General features: G+C 38.8%; 1 protein-coding gene across 3 annotated transcripts in view; it reads left to right on the forward strand.

Moving 5' to 3' along the window:
• Erbb4 (erb-b2 receptor tyrosine kinase 4) overlaps positions 1-12,996 on the forward strand; it is a 1,095,063-nt gene that overhangs the window by 1,036,261 nt on the left and 45,806 nt on the right. The gene's annotated exons all lie outside the window — the stretch shown is intronic.

Consider the following 12,996-nt stretch of genomic DNA (forward strand, 5'->3'; position numbering starts at 1 on the left):
GACCAAATGACCAAGGAAACGCTTATAAAAGAAAACATTTAATTGGGGGCTTACTTACAGTTTGAGGTGTTTAGCCTGTTATCATCATGTTAAGGCGAATGAGAGCAGGCAACAGCAGGCGTGGTGATGTTGAAGTAACTGAGAGCTACATCATGGTATCCAGGGGGAGGGGATAGGGGAAAAGAGAGAGAGACTGGGCCTGGCATGGGTTTTCAAAAGCTCAAAATCCTCCACCTCCAGTCAGACCTGGTACAATAAGGTCACACCTCCTAATTTTTCTAATCCTTTGTGCCACTCCCCTGATGAGTATGCATTCTAATATAAGAATGTATGGGTCCCATTCTCATTCAAACCAGCAGAGATAGATAATAGATAGACAGATGATAGATAGATAGATAGATAGATAGATAGATAGATAGATAGATGATAGACAAATGACAGTAAGAGGCAATGTTGTGTCTTGTATCAAATAATAACAGAGTGAGTCATTCTACTTGTGAGTCAGGAAGACTTAGTGAAGGACATCATATCTAATTTACTATGTAGGAGAGAGCTAGCTTTGGTCTATCCTGCATCTGTTCCATGGCAGGAAGAGTATGCGCAGTTAATGAACGGTGAGGGGTGTCCCAGGTAAAAGAAACAGTAAGTAGATCAAAAACAGAGTAGAGCATTTTCAGTGTGCTTTAGCCATAGCGCTCTGGTTAAGAATTCCAAGTAAAGCTGCAGTGATAATTGTGGCAGTTGCTTGGAGATGTTTCTGCCTGTGAGGGCAGAGGTGGTTTGATGTATGTGTGTCACTGAGTATGTGCGTGTGTGCATATATGTTGGAGAGTAAAAATGAATAAGGAAATGAAAGCAAGTGTATGAGGTCAAAATGGGGGAAATATGCAGAGGGATGTGTCAATCTTCCACACCGCTTATAGTGCTAGATTTGAACCTTAACAGAGTCAGGGGCTAAAGTTGTCAAAGAATTTCTTTTTAGGAGACTGCTTGTCATTTAGGGTCTCAATAATAGCTATTAATGTAGCTAGGGACACGAAGTTCAGGAGCAGGGGAGCACCTCTCCAAGGCTTTGTTGGAGACAGCAGCATCCTGACACAATGAGGAAGAATCGAAGGATTCAGTTCACTGCTGTGAAATATTTTAAGAGTCAGCTTGTAGAGATGAAGACATAACCCCAGGAAAAGACATGAGCATTTCCAGCTCCAGACTCCAGTTCCATGGATGCTGGAGCCAGCAAGGAGCACTCAGAAATAGAACCAATAGAATATTTATGAACATCCATGAGCATTCTGGACTTCAAGAAACACCTTTTAAGTGATAAAGTTATACAGGTACTCTGCAAGTAAATTGAACCAAAACCCAATAAAATTGCATCATTGTTATAACATCATAGATGACGATAGCTAAGTCTGTGAAGACACTAACTGAAATCTCAGATGACAATTCATAATAATAGAAAAGGCTATTCTCTAGTGGAAGTACGTGCTTATATTTGAGCCTTCCGTGGCCCGGCTGGACTGAAAAAAAAATGAGCAAAGGTGTTAAGTAGGACTCTCTCCCAGTCTCTAGGTCAAGATTAGTGATGAAGCCCTAGCATTCTGTCCCTGGGGATATACAAAACTTAAAACAATAAAGTACATTACAATGGGCTTCCATATTGATGATGAGGGATTAAGTTGGCAGCTGGAAACTACGGTTCAGATTCTTTTGAGGATATTTTTATAGAAGAATTAACCTGAGCAAGGAGAGTATCAATAAGAGCATACAGCTGGAAAATGTCTGGGTGATTTTCAGAGGGATGGCCATGTAAGCATGTTCAGGTCAGTCAGTCCTAGGTCCTCTGCTGCCCAGAGGAGGGAGAGGAAGAAGAAGACCGATTAGCATGGGTGACAACTTCTTATCCAGAAACCAAATTGGCTCAAATCACTAAAAAGCTTCTACTAGTCTAGGGATTTAATTGAAACATTCTCATTTAAAAATAGTCAGCAGATGCTAGAGAGAGGGCTCAGTGGTTATGAGCATAGGCTGCTCTTCCAGAAGACCAGGATTCAATTCCCGGCCTCCACGTGGTAGCTCATGATGACCATCTGTTAACTCCAGTTTCCGGAAATCCAATATCTTCTTCTGGCCTCTGAAGGTACCATACAGGCACATGGTACATAGACTTACATGCAGGTAAAACATACATACACATAAAAGCAAAATAAAATAAATGTCAGTTATAAACTTAACACCCTGGATTCATAAATGCATCATTTATATTTAATAAAATGATTGCTGAATTTCATTAGAGCTGCAACGTGGCTGAATTTGGCTTTGTAATAAGGGTACCTTGTAGAATTTGGTACAGTGGACACAGATGGAACATTCCCGACATAATGCCTCCAACCCCGCATTTTACATCTTTTTACCAGTAGGATCTAATTCTGTGAAACCACAAAATACCAAACCACAAAACCTTTCTGCTCAATTATAAGGAAGTCATACATCCAAACTTCCCCCGATTGTGTTTGAGTATATTTGCCCAAGCTGTGTGCTCAGAGAGAGGTTCCGCTCCTATCAGTTAATCTAGAGGTTGCTGTATTAATAGGTTGCACACTTCATTGATTTTTAATTAATTTCAGGAGAGACACAGAGGATAACTACCACAGCCCACAAACATCTCCTTTCTCATTGCAATCCACATCTTTATTGATCGGCTGCTTAAAGAGCAGAAGTAATCCATTTTAAGTACGCCTCCCCGTGAGAGTGCCTGCGTGGGGGTGCTCCAGAGTTCACTCCGCCCATTGTAATCGGGTTGGCTAGAGGTCACCCGCAGGGGACTGCTATGGCCAGGCAGGTATTCTCTTGGTCCAGGCAGATGAGTTTTTGACTTGACATTTATTCATTAGGAAAATAAAAAACTTCTCACATGTGCTATTTAATTTACCTTTGCTACCACTATGTTTCCTTATTGATGTTGATTTTTTGTTTCCTTTCAAGTCACAAGGAAGTTGTTTTCAGGGCGGAACTTTTCAAAAGCTTGGGAGGAGTGGCTAAATCAAGTTTTTTTAAAAAAATACAGGAGGCCAGAAGGAAAAGTTCTGTTATATTCGCCAGTCATAGAAATCGGTAGATGGCATTTCCATTCATTCCCTGGGTACTTGAATTCCACAAACTGGGGTTATCCTAATTGTTGCAGAAGTCTTCTTTCTCCATACTATCATAAGAGGTGAAGATTTTAAATTGTTCATGCCAGACAGCCTTATAAAATTCTGGTCTTTTAGTTCATTTAATCCAGCCACAAACATATATTTAGTGCTGGCTTGAACTGCCGAAGGCACATGGTCAAATGAGCAAAGACAACAGAGCCTAGGTCCTAGGAACACAGTAACTGTAATGCTCCTGTGTTTGTGGTAATGTGCTATAAAAATAATAATAGCAATTAAGAAAACAGTTGTGGCTCGGTATGCGGGAACCTGTCTAAAATCCCTGGACTTGTGTGTTAGAAGCAGGAAGATTAATGCGAGTTCAAGGCCAGCTTGATCTAAGTGCTAAACGGACTCAAACAAACAGCAGACTATTACCTAAAAATACCATACATAAGTTGTGTAGTACACACAGCACTCGTTAATGATGACATACGGCAGACTTACTACTCTCTCTATGTTTATTCCTCCACCATCACTGTAGTTTGCCCATTCAGAAACTCCTATACCTAAATGATAGCCATTGCAGAGACTAATAACTTGTTCGTGTGCGGAGAACGAGTGAATCCTGAGTGCTCTCTCTGAAAGCAGGCGTCCGTATTACCCATTCAACACGGAGAATACCATAGAAGAGGGGCTAGAAAGGATGTTAAGAGCTTCAGGACGGGAGGAAGTGCTACCGTCTTCCGGAGCAGACGTGGCTGTCATATCCGTTAATTCACATCATCAGTGGCTATCCGCACAAAGACCTGTACTAGACTGGGCCCTTCCGCTTTCTCTCAAGATAGCAAGGGGGAACCACAGCTCTCCGATTCTCATAGAGGGGCTCTAGACAGGCAAAAGTTGCAAGGAGAAGCAATGTCATGCTCCTCAGAAATCCACTGGCACACTGCCGAATGCAAGCAAATCGCTCTCACCCATGTTTAGACAGGTAACCCTAATTAAAGGTGATGGGACACACACAAATCATGTGTGTGACTTCCTGTGTGTGTGTGTGTAGATCTGCCTGCCACCCAAATGCTAGGGTTAAAGTCATGAGCCGCCACCTCTAGAAAAACAATCTTTTTTTTTTTAAAAAAAAAGAAAATTGAAATCTCTGCCATTTTATTCAAAGAGCAGCCTCGCATATTCCGAATTTACCAAGTCTCTTCCTGCATCAGGATTGAATCACACCATCTTGGTTTGAATAAGTGTGCTGTGTGATGTTTGTTTAATGGCAGAATTGCCTGTCAAGCTCATTCTTCTATGTGTCTAAGTCACTAGACAAGGCACCAGCATGGTCGGATTCTAAAGTAGACATGAAGGTGCCATCCTTAGAGAATCCAGCAAAACTGAATATGTGTGTATATAAGCTGCAGGTTTTTACTCTGTACAGAAGTCTCCTCTTTCATTTCTTGTTTCTCTGTAACAGTCACTCAGCTGAAATACATTCTCTAGTTACTGGTCTATATGATTTTATAGTCTGCTTACTGTAGCTTTCTCCAGGTAATCAGACTGGAAAAGGTCATTGCTTTTGGAATCAAGCAGTCTATAGTCAACTCTTGGTCCTGTGAGCTATATTATGCACTATTACAATGAGAGGGAAAGATTTTTTTACCTTTCTGCATATTAAGTTGATTTTTCTTCAGTAAGGGATAATAAAATGAGTATATCCATATCACCTTAGGATTTTGTGCTTTTATATGTATGGAACACTTAGAATGCCTATCATGGAATACATGGGAAATATGTGTTAACTATTTTGTGCTTCTAAACGATATAGTGGTAACAGACATGATCGTAGTCTGTCTTCCCCACACAACTTCAGTGTCCTCTGCTGAACAGAAACTTCTCTGTGTTGTTCTTCTACAGTGACTATTACAACTGTTAATGTTAAAGAGATACAGAAAACTCAATGCTCGTGGACAAAAAATAAACAATAAATTAGTGAGAATATGAATTACATTTGCCTATATCTGAGCATGTGAGCACTTTTAATACAACAATGAAAAGTGATAAGTTGGAAATGCTTGTCAAAATGTATTTGAATTCAAAACAGCATGAATAAAACATGACAGTGTAATCGATAAACTGTGTATTAGAAGTAGCATGAAACTCAAGCCGGGCAATTATGGAACACGCCTTTAATCCTAGCACTCAGGAGTCAGAGACAGGTGAATCCCTGCCAGTTCCAGGACAGCTATGGTTACACAGTGCAACAAACAAACCAAAGGACCAAACAAAACAAGATAGAAGCAAGAAGTAGCATGATGCTCCACGTAAAACAATATAACTAACACCAAATCAAGATATGAAAGGAAGGCTGGAGGGACCAACTTTACAAACACACACCGTCATGGAATGTTACGATAAATACAAGAGCTGAATCTGAATGAAGAACACAGGGAAACTATGATGGTAGTAATCATGAATTATAGAGCAGAGTAAGCTTTTAAAAAACCCTGGCTGTCAGAGATCCTGATAAAAGGACATGACGATATTACACACATTTCTTGTAGAAAACAATCTCTGACACAGTTTGTGTTCAGGAAGGATTTTTGGCAAGAGTTTTTAGGAATCGCATCTGCTTTCATGATAAAAGCAGTATTGGACAGAGAAAGCAGTGGAGTTTGGGTGAAATTTTATCATTTCCCATTTTCATGGAGGGCCCTGAAGCCAGAACAGCTTTTCAAGTGGTCAAAGAGGGATGGTTATCTTCATTTTTGTTAAAGGGAGGACACCTAAGCAAACCAGCTCTATTTGTGCTTGGTTTGGGGTGTTACCACTCCAGGACTGATGCAGCCAACACTAGGAGTTGAAGATATATTCAGAGCGTGGTTCTGAACTGGTTTAAGGAAGCACACAGTTGGACCTACTATAGTCAGGTACTGAGATGGCTCTGCTTGGACTGGTTTTAGAAAAAAAAAATTGAATCAGAAAGTATTTTATTATTTTTATTAAAACTGGTGTGGTGTTCTCAATATGCAAAACTTCCAATATTTGCAGCCTAACAAAATCCCCAGAGGAGCATAGCTACAACAGGAAATATAAGAATTAACCATACGAACTAACCGCATCTAGAGGATAATCATGTGACCTATCTGGTCCATGTGAGAGAAAAAATACGGAGAAATGGAATAGAAAATTCAAGTCATCTCCCAACAATACTGAACAAATAACAAAGGGGTCTCAGTTGACTCTTTTCTTTTCCTTATTGGGATATATTATGTTTTCAATAAGAAGAATGAATTTGAGGTAATGTATTTGTTGGACAGAGTCATCTTATATTGTTATGTGACACACCCGAATTCTCAAGATAATCTTATAGGGAAGGAAAAGGAAATAGTCAGACGACGTGTAAAGTGACTGAATTCACTTACCTAGTATGTAACTACCATTTATTTCTCTAGTCTTGTGTCTTAAATTTAGGATGAGTCCAACTTTAATGAAAATATGTTCAAGTCCCTTACTAAATAGGCTTTTGAAGATAAACGCCTCTTCTACCTATTTCCTAATGTCTGTGTCTAGTATTAGGCTAAAATTTAATATTTTAAAAAAGACGATGTTTATAATTCCTTGCAAATTAAAAAGTATCCTAGAGGTAAACTCAGAGAGCATTTAAAACATTCTGTCACTTTTATAGCTTGTATGAAATGAGTACCTGTGAGCACAGGCTCTTTAGCAATATGCCAAGTAATTCAACCCCACAACCTTCCATCCTGTGGTTTTTCTAGCATGAACCCTCATAAATGAAAGACTCTGTCTCCACTTGGCTTACTCTCCATAGTCTCCCCTCATGCCCAATTGAAATAAATTAAATGATGTCATCCAAAAGCTTCTTTTCTTCTCTTGTGCTCAAGTCTTTAGGCTTAGTAGCAGCAAACATTTCAGCTGGAGTTTTTGGTTTTTTTTTTTTTTGTTTTGTTTTGTTTTTGTTTTCCTAAGAATTGCTTTTAGAAGAAGAGATGGAATAAAGAAGATATTTTCATTGGATGTCAGATTTCCCAAATTTCCTGTTAAAGCTTTCCTGAAAGCTTTGTGCTACTGGGATGAAGTTTTGTTATCGTTTAAGTGTGCCCTTGCTCACGCCAGAGGTGAATGTCTGAGAGCTGAGTCCAGAATGTTTAGCTCCACACACATGTACGAAATTGTTGCATGGAAAATATGAAAAAAGCAAATATTTATTGTCATATATTTGTTGTCCAGTCTCTGCTGACTTCCTTTTACTTCTTGCAGCTGGGCAGAATGTATTTTTACATTTAAAAACAACAACAGAAAAAAAAAAAAAAACACAATCGTCTGTTTTTGTTAAATGGCTATGACTCAGATGTCATGAGATAGAAAAGGTCATTGTCAGGTAAAAAAACTAAGTCTTTCATTGATTTATTTTCAGAGAACAGTTCATGTGTGTTGATTCTAAACTAGAAATTAAAACTTAAATTAATTGTAAGAAAATTTTCTCTTGGATTTTTGTACCAAAGTGTAATTTGAAAAATAAAGAATAAAATTTTACCCTTCCCCAGTTAGCTTATTCTTCCTGTGGTGAGTATTTTAAGAGGTATGAAAAGTTCGAAATAAGCCAACATTCTAGCTGGAGCAAGCAAAGGAACATAGAAATGGAGCAACTGTTAACAATTTGGTTAAAATCAGATTTGTAAGACCGGTCATGAAGTCAACAAAATATCCCTAAAATCCCCCTCTGTGCTTTGTGATAGGGGTAAAGAGTATGATCACTTTATTTACTCATGGAAAACATTTGTCAGCATCAAACACTTGTATTTGTGCCCTTTATCTTCAGTAAGTTTCTGAAAACTGTGATTTATTTATAAAGAACACCAAACCTTTAGTATATTCCATCATAATTTTTTATACTTATATAACAACATCAAGAGTGAAACCTTATTCAAATGAAACTTTGAGTAGTAATAATTCTGATTTTTGTACCTACACCTTAATCATGAGGGGTAGGTTTTAAGGTATTTGTATCACCGCAAATGTTGGTTGATCGAATGGCCACTTGTAGCTCATTGATTTCTTTGAAACAAGCAGCAGAAGCTACTGAGTGTAATGTCTGTCAAATGGAGAATTGCTGATAGTTGTTCTTTGAAACACTGATGAGAGTTTGCATGTTCAACAGTTGAAATAAAGCAGTTACTAAGGGTTTTATATATACTGTTTTACAATCTTCACAATAGGCTGTGCATAGGTCCTATTACTGCCCTTCAATAAGGAGGGACATAATGACACAGAAGCTAAACAGCTTGCTCAAACCATATGCCTATAATTTGTAGAGCTGGGGTTTGATTCAGGCAATTGCTTTTAGAATTTATATTCAGACCTAATTTTCTATTTTTTAATACAGTGTGACCTAAGCAAAACTAGAATCTCAAATTCATGTAATTAAAATTTGATTAATTGTAAACAACTTTATGATTTAGTTAAACATTAAATATAGTTTTTTAAAAGCCAATCAATTGCAATATGCCACGAAATTCACGTTAAATTCTAATAACGTTTTCTGCAAAAGTGCATTTTATAAAGCTGTAAGTCTTATCTATGTTTGTTAATTTCTGTGTGCACAGATTTAAGTATGTAGGTTTTAGAATACTAGCAACAGAGATCAAATCCCTCTTCTGTCATTCATTAGATAGATCACCTGTACCTAGTAACATGGCCTGTGTTAACCTTGGCTTTCTCATATTTATAATAGAAGAAAAACAGTCCATGGTTCATTGGGTTAAGTTCTCTCACAGATATAGAAACATTTTATTTAGTATTTGATATGTTCAAAGTGTGTTGAGTTAGTAGGAGCTGTGGTATAGATTGATATTTTCTTTTTCATTTTTTTTAGTAAATTACAATTTATTCACTTTTTATCCCAGCTGTAGCCCCCTCCCTCGACCCCTCCCAACCATACCCTTTTCCCCTCTTCTCCTCCTTTGCCCCTCCCCCAGTCCACTGATAGGGGCGGTCCTCCATTTCCCCTTCCAGTAGATAGATATTTTCATCATCCTCTGTCCAGAGCTGACCATGCTGCGTCATGGCAGAAACCACAATCAGAGGGCAAGTTTTTATTTCCAGCCAGTGTGCTTTCCTCTTAGCAGGAACAAACCCTCTTCATTCACCCTCTAATTCCAGAGACTTCATCCAGCTTATTTTTGTCACTCTTCTTTCTAATCTGCCTTCTTAGTTGCACCCGGCTAATTCAAAGAATAATTTTATTTTGAAAGAATTTAACAGAAAATTTGACTCTAATGAGTTCTTCAAGTCAGAAAAATACTGTCTTAATGACTGTATTGTGGAAAACCTTTTATAAGCAATCCAAAGACAATTCAACACGTTAATTCTGGGTATGAAAGCATGACTAAGGTGGCAGCCGTAGCTAATGACTTAGAAGTATGTTTCTGCACAGTGATGCCTCATAGTGACAAGGGGACCATACAAATGCACTTTGATAACTTAGTAATGGAATATGCTTCTGTTATTATTAGTACTGATTTTGGTCGAGTACACAGGAAAAAATATATAGACTGTCAGCTGGTTTTCACATTGGGTTTTCATTATTTTGATGAAAAAAAAATTCTTGACAAGTGTTAGCAATATTCAAGTAAGATAATCTGTTATCTAATTTTTTTTTAATGTAGAGTGCCCAAGAACTTTTATAGTCTTCAATGCTTTCTTTGTATTATAGAATGTGCTATTTTAAAAGTGCCTTAGAGGCTAGAAGCATAGCTCAGTCACAGACACGTTACTATTATAGAAGACTACAGTCCGGTTCCCGGCACCTACACTGGTTAGCTCCCTACACCGGCAACTCCCCTGCAGGAGTTCTGATGCCCTCTTCTGAGCTCTGCAGGCACGTGCCCACATGTGCGCATACCCCATGCACATACACATAACTAAAATAAGATTCATCTTCAGAATCCAAGGTATCGTAGTCAGTCTGACTGCTGTAACAAAATATTACAAATCATGTGGCCTCTCCATAATAAAAATTCCATGATGGTCAAGGCTGGCAAACAAGTTTGGTCCCACTGATGTGCTTCCTAATCCTAACCGTGCTCATCATGATTGCACTCAGGGAATAACAGGAATTTCTCTGGACTTTCCTTTACAGGAGCACAAAGTTTCCAGAAGGTCCCTTCTTTGTTACCTGACCATCACTGAGGCTCTCCTATCTTAATACCATAACTGCACAGTTTAGAGTTTCAACCTATGAATCAAGAGGGGACAAACACATCCCAATTAACTCCAATAAACTCACAATTGCTGAGTTTATATTTGTTGCTCATTGCTAATTGTGTCTGTGTGTGTTCATATATACATACATATATATGATTTAATTTAAGATGTGTAAATTGGGGCTAAGAGATGGATCAACACTTAATAACACCCATTAGGTGTGGTTTGGCTTCCTGGGCTGTTTCCTCCCACGTTCTGTCTTTGCTGTGAGACCTCCACCATCATGGGTCGCATGCACGCTCCGGGGAAGGGCCTGTCCAAGTCACCTTAGCGTCCCCACATGGCTGATGGAAAGATGGAACAAGATTTATGAACATGCCAGGAAAGGCCTGATTTCCTCGCAATAGATGTGATCCTCGGGGACTCACACGGAGTCGCCTAGGTAACTTGTGACTCATAATAAAATCTTGAGAATCCTTAAGTCCAAAGACCTTGCTCCTGATCTCCCTGGAGATGTCTACCAATTGATTAAGCAAGCCATTGCTGTCCAAAAGCATCTTGAGAGGAAAAGAAAGGATAAGGATGCTAAATTCCTTATCCTGATTCTGCTGGAGCGCAGAATTTACTGGTTGGCTTGTTACTGTTAAGACTAAGGAGGTCCTCCCACTCAATTGGAAATACGAGTTACTACCACCTCTGCTCTACTGGTATAAATTCTCTTGTGTACATGAGCAATAAAATCTCTGAATAAAAAATACCCAGTACTCTTGCAGAACACCCAGGTTGAACTTTCAACACTTCTATGAAAACTCAAAGCCTTCTGGGACTCGACTTCCTGAAGATCCAGTGCCTTTTTCTGGCCTCTGCCAACACTGCCTTTGGAGCACCAATATACTTACAGGCAGAATACTCATACATATAAATTAAATAAATAAATATTAGACTCCTTTAAGAAATATGTAAACTATATTTTCACTTGGGTGTTACTTAGTTGAATGAATCGCTATGCTTAAAACCCAAAAAGGAACCAGAATCACTCTCTTTCCATTATTTAATTACCAAGGATGGACCTTTCAGTCTAGTCCTTTGGCAACATGCAGTAAAAGAACCAGTCACTTATGTATAAAGGATCCAGCATGACAAAAGCAGAGGGGAGCAATAGCATGGCAGGATCCTGGGTAACCGGAGGTCAGGTTTTCTCAGTGTGGTATACTGGTGCTCAGGTAAAGAGAATGACCCTTGCTTTGTGCGTGACTAGGAAATAAATGGAAATGGGTAAAACGTGTAGACTGATTCATGGCTTTTATTTCCAGCCTTGTCACTGCTTGTATATTACACTGCTGGTTCCTGCCTTTGGCGCCACATGTGCACAGACCAAATCCATTTTCTGTACTGGCACTGGAATGATATTTCCAGGAGTGCAGTAAAATTTGGATGAACATCCCCTTTGAAAGACCACTTTCTGGTCAATGCATTGTAGGATGCAAAATACAGAAGTCAAAACTCACATCGAGTCCATGACATATACGTGTGCTTGGATCGCTTACTGTTTCCTCTCACTGCTCGCCACTGCCCCTCCCCATGTGTTAGTCTTCAGAGGCACAGAATGGCGTGCTTTCTGCCATGCGCACATGTTAATTAGTCTCAATGACTTGATCTTGTTTCCTCTGCCCACTGTCTTTCCCTCCAGTGTTTAACTGCCTCTGGGCACCTCTCTTGATTCTCTCTCCTCACGCATACTTGCCAGACTGTTCCTCAGGATACAGCTTTTCTTAAATGCCCTACATGCTCCTTGCCATATGCATCAGTTTCTTTTTATGTCTTCGTTTAGAAATTCACTCTGTCATCTTTTGATGGAAAGACCTTAGCTGATTCTTTTTTTTTTTTTTTTAAACCTCTCCAGGGTCTAGCAAAGTGTGCAGAACATTTGTGTGCTATGTGTACATATAAATCTAAGTATCAACATATTGACAACACATTTGCTATGTCCTGCTATGTAGGTAGTAATAAGGGAAATGATATTTTTTTTATGGACATTTCTTAAAATGACAAAATTATTTGGAAAAATGTGAAAATCCACCATCTCCAAAGCTTATTTAACTCTGATCCTCTAAGTCCATCAAGAAATGTATGTTCTTGGATTTACCTTATTTTTGGAATATCCTGCCTTGTGTCCTAAAACAGCACTATTTAGAAAGGAGGGCAAAAATCCCATAAATACCATTTGTGAGTTGATTTCGGAAAGCACCAATAAATGCGGGGTCACCTAGCTGTTGACTGATTGGGCCGTATGAGACGGCATCTCCACCAGTATTTTTTTTTTTTTTTTGAGGGACATTTCTATGGAGCCTGGCTCCCGAAGCTCTGTGAAGCAATCTCCTCTTTACACTACATCGGGTTCATAATGTTTTGACCTATGTGATTTATGCCTCTGTTTTCCACAGCTTTTGTTTTGATATCAGAAACCATTAATCCTTCAAAGCTGTGCAGTTATAATGCTAACTGCCAACAGCAATGATTTGTAATTGGAATGAGAATGTGCTCCAACCCTTTTATAATAATTCTGATTTGCTTTCGAATGACCACGGTTTACTGCAAAGAAAAAAAAAAATCAAATATAAAATTTACCTTAATTCCTCAGTAA

The sequence above is a fragment of the Psammomys obesus genome, unplaced genomic scaffold (genome assembly GCF_907164565.1).
Source record: "Psammomys obesus unplaced genomic scaffold, mPsaObe1.curated_primary_1811, whole genome shotgun sequence".
Taxonomy (NCBI): Eukaryota; Metazoa; Chordata; class Mammalia; order Rodentia; family Muridae; genus Psammomys; species Psammomys obesus.